Here is a 10,345-nt window from a genome sequence, read left to right as displayed (position 1 = left end):
TATCGCCAACATTAACTCCAAGAACACAGCAGACAAGTGCAATGATGACTGGATGAGTCTACTACTGTAATTCTATACAGAGAGAGAGAGAGAGGAGAGAGAGAGAGAGCTCTGTACGTAGACGCACGTATACACATAGATACACATTAGCGTACATACACAGATATACAGGCGCGACTACACACACACACACACACAACGCGCGCGCGCTCTCACAGTAGTAGCACACTTACACACACGCGTGCGCACACATAGTAGCAGACACGCACACTCACACACACAAACACGCACAGAGCTGGCACGCAGCAGCTTGGATGAAGAGAGAGAGAGAGAGAGTGATCGGACTACTGGCCTCACCAACCATTCATGCATACCTGCTCGGCTATCTTCGATGATGTGATTTCCCGGGTTCGATTGAATCACCATCGACAGCTCCATGACTGATTGGATTCTACAAATATCAGCGATTCTCTTTAGAAGCTTTGAAAACCGTTTTGGAACTCGAATTACAAGAGAGACGGAAGGATAGGTAAAAAGAGAGGTAAAACAGCCAGATTAATTAGCAGCTAATTGGATTGACAGACGAATGGATGAATAGATTATATTATGAATCTATAAGGTACGTGTACGCAGATGGAGATATATAAGGTTCATGTATATATACACAGATATACAGTCAACAAGATAAACAGACACATAAATAGATAAATTACGAGAGAGAGAAATGGTAGAACCAGTGCGCGAACACGCAGCTACAGACATACCTCAACTGATATAAGGAATATACATACGTAGAGCTGTACATATATATACTCGTACTTAATCATACATACACACGCGGACAGCACGGATTTACAAAACTATTTCACAAGAGAATGTTTCCTTCTAAGAAACGGTAAGAACAATTCCAGCCTTTTTCCTTTCTTTTTAATTTGGTTTTGTTGATATTTTCTCTCCCCGAGCCACCCCGAATTCCATCCGACGTGAGCATTGCAAGAAAAAGATTACTTGTTTATGAGATTTTCTCGCGCATGTGACATATGCGAGTGTATATATGTATGTGTGAACGGAACTCAGGTGTGTATATAGAAAATGGTTTGCGTTGCTGTGGCAGATATTACGTCTGTGTAAATTCTATGAAATTAACTCGATTACGTAGATGTGTATTGAATACAAATGTAAAGAAAGGGGAACCACCTTTTCGCTCTTGTTTTTTTTTATTATGTTTCTTTTTTTCTGTATATCTGTGGATTATTTATAAACAGAATCTGTGTGTATAAGATGTTATTAACAGAGTCGACGAAGACCATCACTATTTAATTCAGATTCCCCCGTTTCACAGTGTGTCTCTGTTCCCCTACTGGACAAAACAGGTGTGTATTTGATCGGAAGCTATGTAGACTTATATGCACCACGTACGATATATATATATATAACTCTATAAACATATACATGCGTATATACACAACTCTATAAAAATATGTGTATACATATACACGCACATACATACATATACATGTATGCGTCACGTACATACGTGTGTGTAATACAAAACGGCAGACACAGGTGTGAACAAGAATGAAGTACTCAATATAAAAAATGTTGAGCTCTCTCTCTCTCTCTCTCTCTCATTATATATATGTGTGTGTGTGTGTGTATACAGAATGAAATGAAACCAAGTCTTGTAGAAGCTCGCTAGTCCTAAACCCATCCACACAAACAATATTACAAGCATTTGGAGTGGTTTGGCTGTTCGACCCGAGTCGTAGGTAATGGTAACATGCATCGCTTATATATATATATATATATATATATATATATGGAGAGTTTACGAAAACAACAAAAGACGAAGACAGGTGGTGTACAAAACAAACAGATGTATTAGTTTAACGCTCAGGAATAGAAAAAGTCTTTTACGTTTCGAGCCTACGCTCTTCTACAGAAAGGGACACAGAAAAAAAAAAAAAAAGGAGAGAGAAAATTGTGTGTAGTAGCTAACAATCTATCATATATATATATATATATATATATATATATGAAAACTTCACGTATCGTTACTCCAAGTTTTCTCGACCTAAGATCGAAAATGATAAACTCCGAGTAAACGAATTGTGAAGTTTTCAGCTTCTAATAAAACCCGATATATGTAATGAGCCAACATTTTTTGAGGGGGCGGGGTACGTACATTATCATTGCATACATTTGTTGGTACGGTGAAGTAAATAGCGACTGTGTTGTGTTGGTTTGGTTGACTAATCACATACCGCCGCCCTCACCCGGTCACCTTCGCTAGGCCAGGCTAATCCTTTCAAGTTAAAAACTGTCTTAGAAAATGAGGACACATCCATTTCTCAATGGACTCAACCTGGGAATCGACGGGATGGTCACAGTTGGAATATCTGTTCGACCAAAACTGAGCTGGGGGAGGGGGCCAAACAACAAACTGAGAATATCTATATGGTTAATCGGTTTGCTAGAAACGGCAAACAAATTCTGCCGAGTCACACCTTAGAAAAGAAGGGCGTGTTAATGCGCTTGTCAATATGTTTGTCAATGGACACTGTGCATACGAATAGACGGGATGGTCACAGATGGACTATCTGCTCGAACAAGACTGAGCTGGGGCCAAACAACAAAGGAACTGTTCGAGCGGGAGCTAAAGAATGAAGCAGGAACCTTCATGAGCATCGCTACGAAGTATCGGTCTGAGAGTGACCGTGTGTGTGTGTGTCGTTTGTAAAAAAACATAAATCCGAAAGAAGAGGTACACTCCAAGATGTAGAGCAGTATAATATTAATATATTTATTTATGATATCAGCCAAATCACAACTCTGCAATCTTAGAAAAGGTAACCAATTAAAGAATAATTTATTTTACTGCTTCTTCTGGCTGAGACCCTTTTTTTAGTGAAATGTGTTGTCTGATGATTTAATAATATTTTATGAAAAACATGTTCCTTAATTTCGAGTTGTTGATTAGGTAGCGTACGCTTTGTAGCTTTTGATGGTCACGCTGGTTTGACTAAGCGGTTTACATCACTATTGCTTCGATTAGGGCCTAAGGGAGGATATGTAATATATATATCGCTTGGGGCTCGGAAAATTCGTGGTAACTCATGAAATGTAAAACTGTTCGCATTTATTGAAGACATACTTTGTCGTGCTTTGGGTCATCGTGTCCTGGTGGAGTGATAGGGGTACTAGCATAACTAGCGGGGAGCAGTAGGGGCAGTTCTCCACGGGCGGCACCACTTTGGGTCTACTGTACACAATATGTGTTTTTTGTGGGATCCGAGGGTGACAAATGGAAGGGCCGCCCCGGGCGGCACACACTCTAGCTTCGTTAGTGGATAGGGGTACGTTGAGACATGCGACTTGTCTCGGTCATCGAAGAACTGGTGGACTCCAGGCCTGACCACAACTAACTTCTTTCGGAAGGAATCAATCACAGAAGAGAGAGAGAGAGAGAGAGAGAGAGAGAGAGAGAGAGAGAGAGAGAGAGAATCGACCCCACTCTGGGATTGATATTTTAGTTATCGCCCGCAAAAGATGAAAGTTACCATTGCAAGCTACTGCAAACGGTGATCGGCGGTCTTTGAGAACACCTGTCACTTTCTCATGGAGAAGGAAGAAAGCAAAGAAATGAGTTTTGCCTCAATCCATTGCTTACTCTTTTCCATCCCCATAGAATAAGGACAGTAAATTGCTGAGGAGGGAGAGGGGGCAGTCTGCTTCGGTCGATGCTTTTATGGAGGGGGCACTTTTGGGTCTACGGTATAAGCTTGCATAGGCTTGGGATTGGGGGGGGCGGTAGAGGACTGCTTCGGGTGGTACCCAGACTGACTACACTGACCAGAGATCGGAGACGAATGTAAAAATTTCCCAAGTTGACTTGGGTGGGATTTGAAACCCTGAGCGTCCTCCGCTTTACCGAAAACCAGCATTCATACTTTGTTACACTGAATAGGCTGCACAATTAGGTCCGGTCTGCTCCGTGTTAGGCCCCGATCGTCTACCGTGTTGTAGCTTCTATAAAACGCACCATGAAGTTCCTGGTATTGGTCATATGTCTGTGAATTCTTACGTCAGACATTTTATCGGAATACAACATAGAAATCATACAAACGAAAGAACTTCTACACTGCCAGGTAGTTTGCTAGAAACAGCAGCCAGATACTGCCAAGTCATATCCTACTGTTTTGTTTGTTTCTTTTTAAAGGTAAGGGCGCTTTGGTTAATGTGATCCGAAATATGTGATGGCCATGATTGGAATCGTCGTCGTCATCGTCATGTCCGCTTTTGCAGTGTCTCGATGACACTAGAGAAAGTCTTCGAGATTAAATTCGTTCTGATTTTCTCTGTGTTTTCTTGGCAGAGAAAAAATCTGGGTGGTTTGTCATTGCCTTCACGGACAGAATTGCCATTAGCCCACAAGGAGCTCATCCGCCCTTCTGGAATACCTATTTCTTTACTACCCACAAGGGGCTAAACATAGAGGGGACACACAAAGACAGACAAACTGATTATGTCGATTACATCGACCCCAGTACGTAACTGGTACTTAATTTATCGATCCCGAAAGGATGAAAGGCAAAGTCGACCTCGGCGGAATTTGAACTCGGAACGTAACGGCAGACGAAATACGGCTACGCATTTCGCCCGGCGTGCTAACGATTCTGCCAGCTCGCCGCCCTTCTGGAATACCTTTGATTATCAGCGCTCTGCTGCTTGATCAGGGCTGACCTGGGATAAACACCACGCCTAGGCGCGGTCCCAGGAATTTTTCGAAGGGAGAGCACAAGATCAGAAAAGAATACTATTCCAGGAGAAAAGAGGATAACAAACATTATCTAGAAGGGCGCACTTCCTTTGTTGAGGAGGGCACGTGTCCCTCAGCGCCCCTAGCCCCTTGGGTTCGCCATGATGCTAGACTAGTAGTTTCCACCGGCCTCTTGTAAAATGTTGATGTTTCTTCTTGGGGTTATTATAGAAGTACGAACAAAAAAGGGCGATAGAATGACGGACTCAGTGGGTGGGATGGAATCCACTACGGACATAGTAACCCTTGCCGGATAGGGGTGAGGGTTACAGAAATATCAAAATCTGTCGGGGAATTACATATTTTTGTCAGAGTTTTAGAATACCAATCATGGGGAAGGAATGTGCCCTTTTCCTTCCTTCACGGGAAAAGAAAAGGGCACTAATCGGGAGGGGGTGGGGAATGTTAAAATATGACATTTTCGAAATAAATAATAATAAATTCTTCGGAATAAATTTCTCGCTATATAAAACAGAAGAATACATAACAAACAAAACAAAAAAAAACAAATGCTGTTGGTTGCGTTTTTCCTGCGCTCTGAGGTCGTAACAGCTGGCTTTTCCCGGACTTCTCTCCATTGTTCAACACGTGGCATTTGAAATACATTCAAGAGGTGGGAATTGAGTCGCTAACGAAGGTTTTTTTTTTTATTTCTTTTGTTGGATATCCCATCGGACAGAGGTCACCAAAATGTTGCAAGAGGTCCCCAGCACTTCCAATGCTTCGGTTTCGTGGTCGCCGGCGGCAATACCGACAGTTTTTTTTTTCCGGTTTCCTCGAAATTTCTTAGAGGAAGACACCAATCTCTGGCAGTGCTAGAAATAACCAAACGAACGTGTATGTCCCTTTATTTTATTTACATTTTTCCCTTTTTTCACTTTTATGTTTTTTTAATCATTTTTAGTGTTTACCGTTATTAATTGTAATTACTAAAATTGTTTAATTAATCTAACGAACAATTTCAAACTCGATTCCTGGATTGCAGTCAAATGTCTCCACAGCTGGTTGCAAACCAACGAACCGCGGGATTTACTGAATGGTTCGATGAACGAAAATTTACCTTGAATTTTTTTAAGTAGTGGGGCTTGCCTGTTAACGAGTGATGTCTTATGCGGCCCTCTCCTCGAAAAGGGTTGTCCATACCTGCGTTAGAGCATCGGGTAAAATGTCTTTGCGTTCCGAGTTCAAACTCCGCCGAGGTCAATTTCATTTTTCCTTAACTCGGGATAAAAATCAATCACCAGTCAAGTGCTGGGATCGATCGGATCGGTTATTCCCTCGTGCCTAAACCAGAAGCTGTTATCAAGCGGATGTACTGGCAAGTCATACATTACTGCTAATAGACACGAGGATCTTCATTGTGTTTGCTCGACCTGCTAGAAATAGCAACCAACTCTACTTTCAACTGGTACCCAGGCGCGTAGCTTGGTGGTTAGGTTATTGGACTCACAATCGTAGTAATGTGGTTTCAATTCCCAGACCGGGCGGTGCGCTGTGTTCTTGAGTAGAACGTTTCATTTTATGATGCTCCAGTCCACAGCTGAGGGACTTTAACCACGCAAAAGACTGGCGTCCTATTCAGAGCCAAAGCTGTACTCTAAACGGATGCTTACACCCTTTGAAAGACTGGAAAAGGTCCGACCTGATGAGTCTCAAAAGGCTCGTGACAAACATAAGATGTAAGAACACATTGGATAATATATCGCTAAATACCTGGTTAAAAAAGAAAAGAAAAAAACCCCGGAAATATTGGGTTCTCGTGACTGGAATCCTTTTGATCATATCAATACCTTTCCACAGATCGCCGATACTTCTGGCTTTTTACGTTCTGAGTTCAAATCCCGCCGTGGTTAACTTTATCTCCCCCACCACCACCATTCCCCGTCTCCGGGTCGATAAATTAGAGTACCAGTGGAGCTTCGATTAAATTCCTCCCTAACAACACTTTGGATCTAATTAAGAAACCATCATCAAGACGGAGAGCTGGCAGAATGGTTAGCACACCGGATAAAACAGCGGCAATTTGTCCGTCCTCACGTTCCGAGTTCAAATTCTGTCCAGATCGACTTTACTTTTCATCCTTCTGGGATCGATGTACCAATTGAACACTGGGGTCGATGTTCCCCTAAGTTTCACCACCGTCATCCAAATGAAGTAAGAATGGCACTTCCATTACAACAGATTCTTTTGCATTCTGCTTTTTTCTCGTTTATTTTAGTTTTCTTTGTTGTCAAGAAATTGGTTTCTGGTGAAATCGACTGGAATTTTACGAAATGAAGCGTCTTCGCTTTCATAGACTGCAACACTCCTGCGTCTCTTATAATACTATTTCCTTTGCGATGTCGTTCTTCTGTTTAACCTGCTCCCACTATCCCAGTCTATTCATTGCGCTTCGCACAAGAACAACAACAACAACACGTGTGTTTAACTGTAAATATCGATTTCGTCATACTGTAAGCACAAGGCCTCGAATTTGGCTGAGAAAAAGAGAAGGAACCACAAGTCTTCAATTATAATTTCCATTCGCATTTCATATGCTTTCTGGGAATATTAAACTAACACTAGCTCCGTCGTGGATAGCCAAGTCAAATTCCTTGGTAATTTATATATTTTAACATTTTACGGTATCAAGTACCACGAAACTCACAGAATGCAAATAACTGTTCCCATTGATATATTCTATTAGACAGTTCACTGTTACACACACACACACACACACCATGGTATAACTACATTTCGTCTGCCGCTACGTTCTGAGTTCAGATTCCGCCGAGGTCGACTTTGCCTTTCATCTTTTCGGGGTCGATTAAATAAGTACCAGTTGCGCACTGGAGTCGATATAATCAACTTAATCCGTTTGTCTGTCCTTGTTTGTCCCCTCTGTGTGTAGCTCCTTGTAGGTAGTAAAGAAATAGGTATAACTACAGATTAGGGCCCCGATCCTCTCTCCATCAACTTTGTTTTTTCATAATTTACCTTTTAAAAATGCGTGTTTTTAAGTAAAATCTCGAAGAGATATGTTTTTGAGGCTGTGAATTATAATTATGTTAATAAAATTCAGTAAAAGAAACCGAGAGGAGTTTCGGTTCGCTTTTCGTCGCCTCCGCCTAGACTTTGTTACAACTAATATCTGAGACTGTTTTAGTATTTTTCACCTTTTGTCTCTGATTTATTGATTTGAAACTGTGACATCACGTAACCTACAATCTCGAGAACGTATTTCCTCAAAGTGGCATTAAAAAAAAATATGCATTTTGAAGAGACCTATGAGAAAACAATGTCAGGCGCGAAGGAGAATCGTCCGAAACTCAATTTTTTTTTCAAGCTAATCGTAATGTAGAGCCTCAAAAAAGTATCTGCGAAATTTCGTTAAAATAACTGTAAGAAAATTCTTAGAAATTTGGAGAAACAAAGTCGGGTGAGGCGCCAAACTATAGTTATACCGCTACTACTTTTGTCTGGTGTACGATATAATTTTAAACAGTAACGGACCCCTAATAAGTATAATGAATGTGACCCCCACTATCTCATAAATACTTGACTTAGTACTTGATTGTGGCTTTATCTCCAGTTCAGTAGATTCTTTTAAATCCTAACGAAATGAGTTATTGATTTTGGTAAAAGAATTGTCACTTAGAGACGCGGAATTTCGTTCTGGCTGTTTACGTTCTGAGTTCAAATACCGCCGAAGTCAGCATTGCTTTTTGTGCTTTTGTGGTCGATAAAATAAAGTACCGGTCAAGTAATGATATCCCAAATTTCTGCTCTTGTACGTAATTTAGAAACTGTTAAAGGACGGTGGAATGACAGAATCGATAGGGCAGTGGAATGACAGAATCGATAGGGCAGTGGAATGACAGAATCGATAGGGCAGTGGAATGACAGAATCGATAGGGCTGTGGAATGACACAATCGATAGGGCGGTGGAATGACAGAATCGATAGGGCAGTGGAATGACAGAATCGATAGGGCAGTGGAATGACAGAATCGATAGGGCAGTGGAATGACAGAATCGATAGGGCAGTGGAATGACAGAATCGATAGGGCGGTGGAATGACAGAATGACAAAATCGATAGGGCGGTGGAATGACAGAATCGATAGGGCGGTGGAATTACAGAATCGAAAGGGCTGTGGAATGACAGAATCGAAAGGGCTGTGGAATGACAGAATCGAAAGGGCGGTGGAATGATAGAATCGATAGGGCAGTGGAATGACAGAATGGATAGGGCGGTGGAATGACAGAATCGATAAGACGGTGGAATGACAGAATGGATAGGGCTGTGGAATGACAGAATCGATAGGGCGGTGGAATTACAGAATCGAAAGGGCAGTGGAATGATAGAATCGATAGGGCGGTGGAATTACAGAATCGAAAGGGCTGTGGAATGACAGAATCGATAGGGCGGTGGAATTACAGAATCGAAAGGGCTGTGGAATGACAGAATCGATAGGGCTGTGGAATGACAATCGAAAGGGCGGTGGAATGATAGAATCGATAGGGCAGTGGAATGACAGAATCGAAAGGGCGATGGAATGACAGAATCGACAGGGCGGTGGAATGACAGAATCGATAGGGCAGTGGAATGATAGAATCGATAGGGCTGTGGAATGACAGAATCGATAGGGCAGTGGAATGACAGAATCGAAAGGGCGGTGGAATGATAGAATCGATAGGGCGGTGGAATTACAGAATCGAAAGAGCTGTGGAATGACAGAATTGAAAGGGCTGTGGAATGACAGAATCGAAAGGGCGGTGGAATTACAGAATCGAAAGGGCAGTGGAATGACAGAATCGAAAGGGTGATGGAATGACAGAATCGATAGGGCGGTGGAATGACAGAATCGATAGGGCAGTGGAATGATAGAATCGATAGGGCTGTGGAATGACAGAATCGATAGGGCAGTGGAATGACAGAATCGAAAGGGCGGTGGAATGATAGAATCGATAGGGCGGTGGAATGACAGAATCGATAGGGCTGTGGAATGACAGAATCGATAGGGCAGTGGAATGACAGAATCGATAGGGCAGTGGAATGACAGAATCGAAAGGGCTGTGGAATGACAGAATCGAAAGGGCGGTGGAATGATAGAATCGATAGGGCGGTGGAATTACAGAATCGAAAGGGCTGTGGAATGACAGAATCGAAAGGGCAGTGGAATGATAGAATCGATAGGGCAGTGCAATGATAGAATCGATAGGGCGGTGGAATGACAGAATCGATAGGGCGGTGGAATGACAGAATCGATAGGGCTGTGGAATGACAGAATCGATAGGGCGGTGGAATGACAGAATCGATAGGGCGGTGGAATGACAGAATCGATAGGGCAGTGAAATAACAGAATCGATAGGGCGGTGGAATGACAGAATCGATAGGGTGGTGGAATGACAGAATCGATAGGGCAGTGAAATAACAGAATCGATAGGGCGGTGGAATGACAGAATCGATAGGGCGGTGGAATGACAGAATCGATAGGGCAGTGAAATAAAAGAATCGATAGGGCGGTGGAATGACAGAATCGATAGG

General features: G+C 42.3%; 1 protein-coding gene across 6 annotated transcripts in view; it reads left to right on the top strand.

The window, feature by feature from the left end:
- The first annotated feature begins 266 nt into the window (after positions 1-266).
- Positions 267-10,345, top strand: part of LOC115217121 (GRAM domain-containing protein 4-like) — a 175,650-nt gene continuing 165,571 nt past the window's right edge. For 2 of the 6 annotated variants that reach the window (XM_036507034.1, XM_036507033.1), the window contains exon 1: positions 268-895. The gene's annotated coding sequence lies outside the window, so the exon portion shown is untranslated. Of the gene's footprint in view, positions 896-10,345 lie in introns of all 6 variants that reach the window. The other 4 variants (XM_036507035.1, XM_036507036.1, XM_036507037.1 and 1 more) reach the window with 4 other exon arrangements.

Source organism: Octopus sinensis, linkage group LG11, assembly GCF_006345805.1.
Source record: "Octopus sinensis linkage group LG11, ASM634580v1, whole genome shotgun sequence".
In the NCBI taxonomy this organism is placed as follows: domain Eukaryota; kingdom Metazoa; phylum Mollusca; class Cephalopoda; order Octopoda; family Octopodidae; genus Octopus; species Octopus sinensis.
This window is presented reverse-complemented; position numbering and strand designations above follow the sequence as displayed.